The sequence below is a fragment of the Ambystoma mexicanum genome, chromosome 10 (assembly GCF_040938575.1).
Source record: "Ambystoma mexicanum isolate Mex_15411 chromosome 10, UKY_AmexF1_1, whole genome shotgun sequence".
Taxonomy (NCBI): domain Eukaryota; kingdom Metazoa; phylum Chordata; class Amphibia; order Caudata; family Ambystomatidae; genus Ambystoma; species Ambystoma mexicanum.
Window position 1 is genome coordinate 675,262,103 of NC_090932.1, and position 12,359 is coordinate 675,274,461.

The 12,359-nt window shown below is 47.2% G+C and overlaps 1 protein-coding gene across 4 annotated transcripts in view; it reads right to left on the bottom strand.

Moving 5' to 3' along the window:
- U2SURP (U2 snRNP associated SURP domain containing) overlaps nucleotides 1-12,359 on the bottom strand; it is a 1,877,492-nt gene that overhangs the window by 1,766,998 nt on the left and 98,135 nt on the right. For all 4 annotated transcript variants that reach the window (XM_069618259.1, XM_069618256.1, XM_069618257.1 and 1 more), the window contains one exon: nucleotides 261-409. The gene's annotated coding sequence lies outside the window, so the exon portion shown is untranslated. The remainder of the gene's footprint in view (nucleotides 1-260; nucleotides 410-12,359) is intronic.

The following is a 12,359-nucleotide window of genomic DNA, read 5'->3' on the forward strand; positions in this document are numbered from 1 at the left end:
GTTGCGCTTTTAAGACTTTAAAACTGTAATTTATTACATTTGCCGCATCGCGCGAGCTCGTGCACAAGAAAGAAAAGTGTGGCTGAGAAGTTCTTGGCTTTCACGTTAATCCAGAAGCCGGTGTACTTCTCGTTAGAGAAAACTGAACCAAATGAGTACGGTGGAGACGTGCGCTCGCCACTAGATGAGGTTTAGTACATGCGGCTCACACAATTAAAGCTCTGAGTTGGTCAGTAAGAAAACATAAAGCAAACACTTACCTGATCGAGAACAAAGCAGGATCCCGCAGGAGCTTCACGTTTTTGTGGCGTCAAAGTCTCTTTGAGATTGTTGCTCTTCGTTAGACTTTGGTGGCCATTTTGTTTGGCATTAGGGTAGTTGTAGTCTTTTAGTTTCTATTCCAGTAGTTCTAGGAAAGAATATATCAAAAGAAAACATTTAATTTAAAATAGACTTAAAAATATTTTGAGAAAAGCTGACCAATCTTTGAATAACAAGCTTATAAAGACAATGGGCTTCATGCTGGCCTTGCAGGTCCGGAAACAACGGTGCCGGTAAGCTTACCGGCACCGTTGTTTCCGAAACGACAAAGTACAAGTCTGGTGGGCAGGTGCTCTCCCGCCCGGCAGGTCCGACTTGCCAGGCGGACCGCCACCTGCCCACAGACTTTCACGGAAGCAGTGGCACAGTTATTACCAGTGCCAGTGTTTCCGTGGTCCCCATTCCCATAGAGTCCTATGGAACTCTATGGGGAACAACATATTACCAGCGCCTGACTTTCGGCCGCCAGGGTTGTAATACCCTGGTGTTACTGGCAAGCCAGGCGCCGGTATCTGTTTAGAGGTCCAGTTTTACCAGCACAGTTACCGCCGGACCCGTAATAAGGCCCAATCCATTTAAACAAAGGGTTTGTGTGTTGAAAAGTGTAAGAAGTTTGAAATCAAGTCTTGCAGAATTAAAAGAACAGTCTGAACAAGACGAAAATGAAGGTTATGTAGTGCAAGAGTATCACTATCTATTCGCCATCTACACAGAAAGCTGGACAGTCAAGAAAAGTGTTTTAAAACAGGAATTCAAAGCATACAATGTGCACCATGCATTACAACAGCTGAATTCCTCTAAGCATTACCAGAGGATACAGAGGTAATTTAGGAAGGGTAGGAAGGGAGGTTTGGTGTAAAAAGACTTGTAATATCCCCATTTAATTCTTGAACAGGGAGCCCAGCAGTGAAGCAAGAAGAGCTGCTCTGTCTTTTGTTATTTTCTCCAAGTCCCCTTTCTCCCCAGGCTGACCTGAGTCTTGGTGGATATAATAAAATAATTATGACACAGAGCAGTCAGTGCGGGATTGTGGGGTTTAGCAGCTTCCAGGGAGGAATACTGCAGAGCTTCCGGAAACCTGGAGACAAGTGGTTTTTGCCTTCTGATGTCATAACCAAAGTGCTTTGCGCTTGAGGTAGCGGCGGGGACATGAAGGAGAGAGGTGTACAGAAATAAACAAGAAGGGGTTATCCTCGTCCAACTCTGCTGAGCTCAATCCATCTACATTAACACTTCCCCCTTCTGTTTTCAATAGCATCAAAGGCCCTTTTGGTATGCAGCACCCTGGTGTGAGGCTATTCCTTTTTGAGATGGCGTGCCATTTAATTCCCAATGCCAAGGATAGCTCCTGCTAGGAGTCTGTCCTGCTGGAGAGAGGCATTCCAAGAGCTTACAAAGGATCAAAAGGGGAGGCCCAGCCATTCAGTCTCCTGCCCTGCCAGTGGCTGTGCCAGGCTGTCTTACCAGAATACACACAATCCTTCCGCAGCTGGCCTGATACTCACAGTGCTGACCCATACAATGCCAGTGTGATGTGGCTTCTTACAGTTCTGTGAATTACTATCCACCAGAGCCTAAACACAGGTATGGTTTTATGTTTCAAGATAAAAGTGCCAGACATACTGGAAGCAACGGAAACAGATACAATTGGAGTGGACAGGGTACACAGGGTCGGTCCAAAAAGACCTGGAGCTCCGGGGGAAAGACCACGAGACGTTCTAGTGTTGCTATCCTCATACCCTCAAAAAGAGCAGATACTGAGGAAGGCCAGAGAAATGGATCAAATCAGAATGAACGGACAAGAAATTCAACTATACCAAGACCTGGCCCTGGTTACACTACAAAAAAGAAGAGCGATGGCCCCACTAGTCAAGGCCCTGGTGGCTAAAGAAATCCGATATAAGTGGACGTTCCCATTTGGACTGATCTTCACATGGGAGGGGAAACAGAGAAGAGCGACCACATGGGAAGAGGGCCTAAACATAATGGGACTGCAGGATGACGGGGAGGAAACGGATCAAGCGACATCCAGAGGGGAGCAAAGGAGAAAACCAAAAGGATGGGAAACGATCAACCAAAAAAGGCCATACACGGGAAGAGAAGGTCGTAGGGAGCTGCTATAATCGGAGAAAAAGAAAAGGGACGCCGGGAGCCCTGGCGCCAGACACTCAATCACAAGAGGGGGACGTTGAGAATAAAATCGCTGCATGAAAGGCAGAGACGGCGGCCCATGAGGGACCCGACGGCCTGGAATCCGGTAAGGACAGATCGTAATGTGGGGTTTAGGATCCCTCACAAAAATTCCCCCCAGAGAGGATGGAGGGCAGGGAGCTTTGGGCGCAACTTCCTGGCAACAGTAGGAACCCTTGCCCGGCTCGGGGGCAACTGGTTTGGTTTATGGTTATTGGGGTAAGTTCAGGGGGGAGGGAATTGGGGTTGGGGACTCCAAAACAAGATCAATGACAAAGGAAGGGAATTTGAGATCAATGAATATGTGCCGCACCAAATGGGGAAGTGTCATGAGCACTACTCCTGAGTAGCCAGGACTGGCCCAGCGCCCCTGGAAGCAGACCCTTCTTCCACATCTCCGGACCCAGCAGACCCCTACAGGGGCCCTTTGGACCGTGTCCTGGCGCCTTTGGCGCCAGGCTCTTAAAGGAATTCAGTCCCGGCGCCATAGGCGCCGGGCTCATATTGATAAACTGTGTAATAATGCTTGGGTGGACTTACCTGAGGCAGACCATGCTGCATACTTACCCAGAACAATCCAGTCTGGCTGAAGTCCCCAGCCATCAGGGCTGGGAGGAACTATTTCCTCTATTCAGGAACTCTTTTCTTACCTGGGTGGGGCCGGTGGAAGAACACCCACCTGAAGCACTTCTCTTCACACATGCTTCGTGTTATTCTGCATCAGCAGCAGGACGCTCACCGAGTCGGCTCCTGCATCCTGGCTCCTGACACGCCCGCCAGCACCCGGAACACCTGCAAACAGACAAGAAAAGAGAAGGCGAGCATTAGAAATTACTTACCAGAATCCGGCCTCAGCAATCCTACCTCCGACGATCCTGCAAAGGAAAGGTACAAGATTAGCAGCGCTCTCAAACGCTCGCAGCCGCGCCGCCTTACCTTACCCATCCGTGGCCTCGCCGAACTCCACCGCGGCCACGACGCCGGCAGCATCTCAGCACCTGAAAAACAGAAAAAGACAGTCATTAGAGGTGCCCGCTCTAAAGCGGCCACATTTCTTCCACTTACTTACGTGCCTCATCACGCGCGACAGCGGCTGTGTCGCCGGCAGCATCTCGGCACCTGTAAGCAGAAAAAGACAATCATTAGAAGTAAGCAGTCGCTTTTCTTTCACTTACCTTCCTCCACCGCGGCTACGACGCCAGCTACATCCCAGCACCTGCATAAGAGGAATACATGGTGAGCACTAACTAAGCACGGAGAACAAATACTCACCAAGAGACTTACCAGCTTTAGGTTTCTGGGCCCTGGCTCCTGTGGAGAAAAGACACTCATACTTATGGCTGCCGCAGGAGAGACGAAAGGACACAGTGTCCGCGACTATTTCCCATCCAGTGACGTAACTGGATTCTACGCACCCCTGCACCTGAAGCAGGATGGAGAGCTCATCTTTACAATACCTAAGGTGAGAGCTCGCAGAAATCAAGTTGGGGGTCAAGAAGAGTGAGAAACGGGAGATTGGTGGGAACACATCCACCCCAGCTGGTAATCAATCCCTTTTCTGCCACCTGCAGAAAACTTACTCTACAAGCCAGGCAATCCAAATTCGGAGGCCGCGCACAGAGCATCTTCCGGGCCCTGCGCCTCACGATAGAAGAAACGGTAGCAGTCCAGTTCGGGTCAGCGTCTCTGTGGGAATCAGGTGAGCGTTACAGGAAGATACGCATTGTAACATTTAATATCAGGGGGATGAACCACCCCACGAAAAGGGTGAAACTGGAGAAACTACTCAAAAGGGAAAGGGCGGACCTCCTGCTACTCCAAGAAACTCATGTCAGAGTAAAGGACAAACAGAAAACCCGGGTAAGGGGATTTAAAATCTGGTTCCAGGCAAATACAACAGAAAAAAGAGCGGTGGTCCTAACAGCAGTGAAGAACGGAAGGGACGCCATACTGGAAGATGCCTTCACAGACAAGGAGGGAAAGGTATGCGTTTATTAATGTGGTGCTGGAGGCCCACCGGCTCACTCTCGCGTCAATATACGCACCCAATGTGGGACAGGATGGCTTTCTGAGAGATGCCCTAGGAAAACTGGAAAACTTCGCAAGGGGGGGGAGGTGATTTTGGGGGGGGACCTGAACATGGCATGGGACTCACAGCTGGACAGGAGCATGGGGAGTATACAAGGCCATGGGGCACCGTTTAAACGTCTCAAGCAACAAATCAACAACCTAGCCCTAAATGATGTGTGGAGGGAACTGAAGGGGGAACAGAGAGGGTTCACATACTTTTCACATGTCCATAATTCCATGTCAAGGATTGACTACTTTTGGGCCTCGGTGGGGTTCATGGGCAGGGCTCATGGGCAGGATCCAAGGTCTGGAAAAGGGGGCTATCGCACCCCTGTGGCTCGATCTGAAACTCCAGGGGAAATCTAATGGACTATGGAGGTGGAGGTTCCCGGAGGACATAATTCAAGACCCAGTTACGGGGGAATCAATAAGGGAGATGATTGAAGAATACTTTGCGCAAAATGACACTGGGGAAGTATCTATGTGCACGGTCTGGGAGGCGTTCAAGGCGGTGATCCGTGGGAAGATAATGGCACTGAAAATCACGAAGCAGAGATATGTGGGAAAAGGAAATGGAAAGGGCAATAACAGAACTACAAGGGAAAATAGTGACACATCCTACAAGAGAGATAAGACCCTTAGACACACGCAAGGCCAGCTAGAGCTTCTGCGCACGAAAGGAGCGGAAAGGAGCCTACTATACCTAAAACAGAGATACTATATAAAAGCAAACAAAGCAGATAGGCTACTTGCGAGACAACTCTGAGCAAAACAGAAAGACACTACGATAAAAAAACATCATAGACATGAAAGGGGAACAGCTTACGCGTACACAAGACATAGGGGAAGTGTTCAGAGAATATTAACAGAATCTTTACTCCACAGACCACCCTGAGGCAGACGCACAGGACGCGTATCTAAAAACCCTCACCTTCCCACAAATCACAGAAGAGGACCGGCAGGCCTTAGAGCACCCTATTACAGAAGAGGAAGTTCACAAAGCAATAAATGATCTCCCATTACATAAAGCTCCAGGCCCGGATGGCTACACGGCCCCATTTTATAAAAAATATGCAAAGCAGCTAATCCCAGTCCTAACCAGGCTTCTAAACTCATTTAAAGATAGTGGCAACGTGACCCCCCACAATGAATGAAGCGAAAGTCTTAGTATTTCACAAACCAGGGAAGGATCCGTCATACCCGGCTTCATATAGACCAATTTCCCTAATAAACATAGATGCAAAAATATACACTAAAATATTGGCCAATAGACTTTCTCACCTTCACCCAAAGCTAATACACCTGGACCAATCCGGCTTTATCCCAGGCAGACAAACTCATGACAACCTCAGAAGGATCATTCATTTGGTGGACAAAAAGGGGTATAAAACAAACCCCGGCCATCCTACTTGCAGTAGATGCAGAGAAAGCTTTCGATCGGGTTGAGTGGTCCATGTTATTTAAGACACTACAAAGCATGGGATTTGGAGAGCACTTTATAGCAAGAATAAGGGCAAACTACAACGCCCTGACCTGCAGAGTCGCCATCAATGGGGAGGTTACTGAAAAGGTTTGCATATCCCGTGGAACAAAACAGGGGTGCCCGCTATCCCGTCTACTATACGCTATCTTTCTAGAGCCCCTGCTTATGAAAATAAGAGAAGCCCCGCATATTAAAGGGATAGACATGGCAGGCATACAACACAAGGTAACCGCGTACGTGGATGATATGTTATTAGCATTAGAGGACCCGGGCCGCACATTGGCGGCAGCGGTGGGGGAGCTAGAAGACTTTGGAAACATATCAGGCCTAAAAATTAATAGGAACAAATTGGAAATACTGATTCTGGCTGGAGACAGGGGGAAAATAGAGAGAGAAGCAAAAACACTCAACCTAAAGATAGCAGTGGAAGGCATTAAATACCTCGGAATAACTCTTACACATAGGGTGGAACAGTTATACAGTAAAAACTATCCGCAACTATTTACGAGAATACGCAGAGATTTAGAAAAATTGAACCCTCTGCTGATCTCGTGGTGGGGCAGGATTCAAGCGGTTAAGATGACCATCCTACCTAAACTACTTTATTATTTCCAGGCCCTCCCGGTAGGGGTACCCAGATCATTCTTTAAAACACTGTCAAAGGCCATCACAACCTTTGTGTGGAAAGGGAAAACGCCAAGATTAGCCAGGGCTATCTTAACCACTCCAACCACGGATGGTGGGCTCGCGCTCCCTTACTTCCAGAAATACTATCAAGCGGCACAGTTAAAAGTGCTACGGGAGTGGCTGGGGGACGACCCACAACCGATCTGGGCAGCACAAGACAGAGCAGTGGCAAGAACCCCACTAGTGGAACTGCTCTGGAAACAAAAACAATACAGACATCCCAACCTAGGGATCAGTGAAATTATGAAAACAACGATGGAGGCGTGGGACGTACAGACATGAAAGGGCTTAATGACCACCACACTAGGCCCATTCACCCCCATATGTAGAAATCTGCAGTTTCCACCGGGGATGGAGCAGGGGGCATTTGAAACCTGGGAGGAAGCAGGAATAACGAAAATCGGTGAAATGTTCACCAACAATGAAATAAGGTTGTACGAATCCTGTCTCCCGCCCCAATCACGCTCCACACGGGAGAAATATAGACATGAAAAACTCAAACACTGGTTAAAATCCCCGGACATCGCAAAAGCAGCAACGAGAACTCTCGCGGCGTTCGGGAAATATGTTACAACCAACTCTGGGGCAAAGAAATGGGTGTCGACACTCTACTCCTTCATAAATACTCAGGAAGAGGAAATTTAATGGTCATACATGATCAAATGGGTCAGAACTCTGGGGGGGAAACGACAAGAAAACAGTGGGAGGATCTTTGGACTCCGATCCCCAAAATGACCAGATCTGCACAAACAAGAGAAATGTGGATAAAAATTGTTACACAGCGGTACTACCCCCCGAAAGACTCCACACAATGTTCCCAAAAACGTCAAACCAATGCTGGAGGGAATGCGGAGAGGTGGGGACGTGGAAGCACACCTGGTGGTCCTGCAAAGGAATAGTGCCCTTCTGGGAAGAAGTTAAGGGAGAAATGGGCAAAATCTTCCCAGATGTGGGACAAATGGGAGAGGGTGTCTGGTTGTGTGGAATGAGAGATGACACGGCGAGAAGATACAAAAAAGCACAATGGAGAAGTTTTATGGGACTCCTCAAAGCGGCATGGACACCAATAGCCCATAACTGGAAAAAGAAAGACACCCCTCTGATCTTTACGTGGCTTCAAAAAGTCTGGGCGCAGCTGGCAATGGAAAGTGTCACACATACAATCCAAGGAACGAGGGACCGGTTCGCTAAAGAATGGGGAGGAGTCCTGGAGTATCTCCAGTCAGACTTTATGGAACAATGGTGTCCACACAACATTAAAGTCACGGACATTTTTACTGCATAATGTAATCCCTGAATGATTACATACGAGTCCCTGGGGGGGGGGGGGGGGAGTTGAATTAATGTTTGATTATTGTTGATATATGAAAATAATAAAGAATTAAAAAAAAAAAAAAAGATAAAAGTGCCACCAGATTAGTAATTCCTCATGACCAAGTGATTTTGGGACAAAAGGTGCAGGCTTTACACGCAGCTTCTGTGGTGAAGTGACTTGCTGTCACAGCAGCTGTGCCCTCTGAACCTGCACTGTGCCACTGCAGAGCAGGTGCTGCAGATCAGGATACCGAGATAAGGATACCTATTCAGCAGGGATTAGTTATACATTATGCTTTTGGTGTGAATCTTGTGAAAGGGAGCTCTGGTTAGCAGACCACCTTCTCAGAGAGGGAATTACCTGCATCAATAAAACAAAATGCCAGGGCTTCTACATCATTGCCAGATGGCAATAATTACCTTCCCTTGCAAGGTCAACCCCATGCTGAGCAGGCTCCAATCGGCCGATCACCTTTCCCTCTTAAACCCCAGATGCAAGGCCCATTGAAGTTCACACCTCACCCTACCCATAGAAATGTGTGCCTCTCCATGTGGGTGAGGGGTTACAATCTCAAATAAAGCTAACTAAAGTGTTTTGTGGGTAGGACTGAGCATGTGGTTTCAGCTTGGAAATCAAGAATGCATTCACGCAGATGTCTCTCTTGGTGAGCCAATATGGGAAGATTAACCAACAAATCACAGAATGAATTATACATCTTGTAAATACAACAGTTTTAATTTTCCATGCACATCATTTAGGCAACAGTTTTGCACTTTGGAAAAAAAAAGCAGGTGACTAGGAGGGTAGGCGACTTGGCATAAAAAACAAAAAAGATATGTTCTGGTTCATCAGTATGGATCAAATTGCAGGCCATAGAGGAGCCGTCAGACTAGACACTGGTCTCTAAACCATCAACAGAGACAGCCAGAAAGCACCAGATGCTGAGAGAGTTTCTTTTTAACTTTGAATGGATTTACATTTCCCCATTCTGTGTCTGAAGATGGCCATTGAGAGATAGTACATGATCAAGTAGCTGGAGGGCAGTCAAACACATTGTACAGAGGTAGCTTTTGTTCTACTTGATGTCATGGATTAAAGGTTTTTTGCACTTTCCTTTTCTCTGTGCACATTATTCGGTAATCCTGCCGAGGATTTTTCAAAAGCAGTATATGTCCGAGGAGTACATCTCTGCACTTACGTTTTTCAAAAAGAAGAAAAAATGTGTGTATATAAGTTGGAAAGTCCATTTGAGTAAAGTCACATATTCCACACCACCACCTAGTAGCCATCGGTGTTCTGAGCCACAACAGCAAGGCATTGTGGGTATGCAAATTAGCTCTGGAGGTGAACTTCCAGCGATGGCTACAAGGTGGTGTTGTGGAATGTGTGACTTGGCTCAAATGGACTTTCCTACTTTCACTTTTCAGGTGAAAGGGTTTTTTCAAACTTTTTAAACCCATCATAATCTTCTTGGCATATATATATTATACATTACTCACCGTAATCGTATTTCTGGTGCTTGCATCTGCTTAGATTCACAAGCTCTACAAAGTCTGACATCTAGTGGTAGTCGCAGAGTATTACAAGATTTGTTTTCGAAACTCGACAGGATGCGTTAGTGATACTATCCCTAGTGGGTTGTGTACTGTACCCATGATCCATTCGCAAATTGAGGTCCCTCAGATTTGTTCGTTTCTGACATGAAGTGTTGCGAGAGTACAGATGTGATGAAGCAGAAAAACCTTGATAACCCAGAAAAAAGTCTATGCACCTTCTACTCCAATAGGGGAGGAAGGGTGGGATGGGTGCATGTGAATCTAAGCAGATACAAGCACCAGAAATAGGATAAGGGTGAGTAATGTATCCCTTCTGGAGCTTGTGGATCTGCTTAGATCACACGCTCTGCATACATTAATGAGCAGTATCTGGAGAAGGAGGTGGGAAGTGAGAAGGTACAGCGAAGTGAGAAGGTACAGCGGCAAAGATGTTTTAGAACCGCATGTCCCACCTGTGAATCTGCTTTAGAGTGAGTGTCAATGCAAAAATAATTCTGTGTGGTATGAATGGAACTCCATGTAGCAGCTTTGCAAATGGCGTCTAGAGGGACGTTTACAATGAAGGCTAAGGAAGCTCCTGTATCTCTGATAAGAGTGAGCCCTGGGAGCGAAGCATACAATTCTTTTGGATAGGGAATAGCAGAGCTGCATGCACTTCACCAGCCATTTAGAGATGGCGTTTCTTGGATAGGTGATCGCCCTCTCTCCCAGGAGCAATGGAAACAAACAGCTGGTCTGTTTTCCTTAGAGGTTTAGTTTTGTTCACATAGTACAGGAGCGCCCGCATACATCAAGTGTATGGAGGCTTCTTTCAGCTGAGTTGGGTGGATTTTGAAAGAAGGTAGGAAGTTCTATGGTTTGATTAACATGGAACTTTGAGATTAATTTAGGTGAAAACCTACGATGTGTTCAGAGGACAACCTTGTCCTTGGGGATTACGATGAAAGGGTCTTGTACGGACAAAGCCTGTAATTCACCGACTCATCTTATTGAGGCGATAGATACTAGGAATGCAGTTTTGTAGGTCAGATGTTTTAGGTTGGCCTTGTGCACAGGCTCAAAGGGTGGACCCATTAACTTGGAGAGCATCAAGGTCCCCAACTGGAGGAGGGATTGAAATTGGAGGGTATAGCCTCTCTACCCCTTCCATGAACGCTTTAAATGACAGGAACTTTCCACCAGGACACGTTTTGTGAAGTGGTGTAAGCGGACAGGGCCACCAGATGTACCTTGATGAAGTTGAATACTAAAGCATGTAATGTAGAATGTTAGCTGGGGAACATTCTGTTGGGTTTAGTGTTTGTGACCTGTACCATATCACAAATCTCTTCCACTTATTGAAATAGCTGTGTCTGGTGTTGGGTTTTCGTCCCTCCTTTAGGATATCCATACACCTTTGTGGAAGATTCAAGTGGCCAAATTCTATGACCTCATGAGCCAAGCTGCCAAGTTCATAGATTGAGGGCGTGGATGGAGAGATGCTCCCTTTTGTTGTTTTAACATGTTGTACGGGCACAGGAGCTTGATTGGGTCACACATCGCCAGTTTGAGCAGATGTGGAAACTAAGGTTGTCTCGCCCACATAGGAGATACTGGGATTAGAGTCACTTGTTCCTGCATCGTGTGCACTATTTTGCGCAGGAGTGGTGCCGGGAGGAGGGGGCGGGGTTGCGGCAGCGTAAGCAAATTTCCCTGACCAGTTCCTCCACAGGGCGTTCCCCTTGGACCCTGGTTGGGGAATCCTGGACCCGTAGTCTGGGCATTGCACGTTTAGGCTTGTGGCAAACAAGTCTAACGGAGGGTGATCTCATTGTGAGAATATTCTGGATAGGATATCTTTGTTGAGTTGCCACTCGTGCTCTTCTGGTAGAGGGTACCTGCTCAGAGGGTCTGCCAGAGAATTGAGTTCCCCTGGAACATGTTGAGAGGTTAGGAACATGTTCTGCCCGAGTGCCCACTTCCATATTATTGGGATAGCTTGGACAAACTGAGTGTGTGTCCCCTTGCTGGTTTATGTGGAACATAGCACTGGTGCGGTCTGTAAGGACCTGCACCGTTTGACCTGTTAGATGTTGCTGAAAGGCTTGAAGAGCCTGGAGGACTGCCAAAACTTCCAGGAAGTTGATATGTCTTTGGGCTGTAGCACGTGCCCACTGGCCGTGGGCTCTGTGGTGAAGGAAGGGGCCCGCCCCCATCCGGCAAACGAGGCGTGTAGTTGGGGTTGCTTGAGCTGGTGGAACGCGGAAGGATTTTCCTTTTAGCAGGTTGCCCCTGGACCACCAGCGAATAGCCTATACCAGGGTTAGCTAAACAACCGCTAGATCGTCCCACTGACTGCTTACCCGAGACCATTGTTTCGCTAACCATTCCTGCAATGGACGCAGGCGTGCATGTAAACCAAGTGAATGCATGGGGCCATCATCCCAACCAGGCGCATTGCTTTGCATACAGTTATCTGGAGAACAGTATTGTAGTGAGGTTTGTTTTGTACTCTCGTTTGACGGGAAAACCAACTCCTCTTTTGTCTTTAGAATTTCTCCCAGAAATATTTTTTTTTGGCTGGGGACTAGACCATTTCCTTTTCGTTGAAGGAGAAGCACAGATTGAAAAAAAGGTCTATTATTTTTTGTGTATTTTGTTTGCAAATATGAGGAGATTCCCTGGTAATTAGCCAATCGTCCAGATAAGGGTATACAGGAATTGACTTCGACAGGTGGGCTGCCACTACTACGAGCAC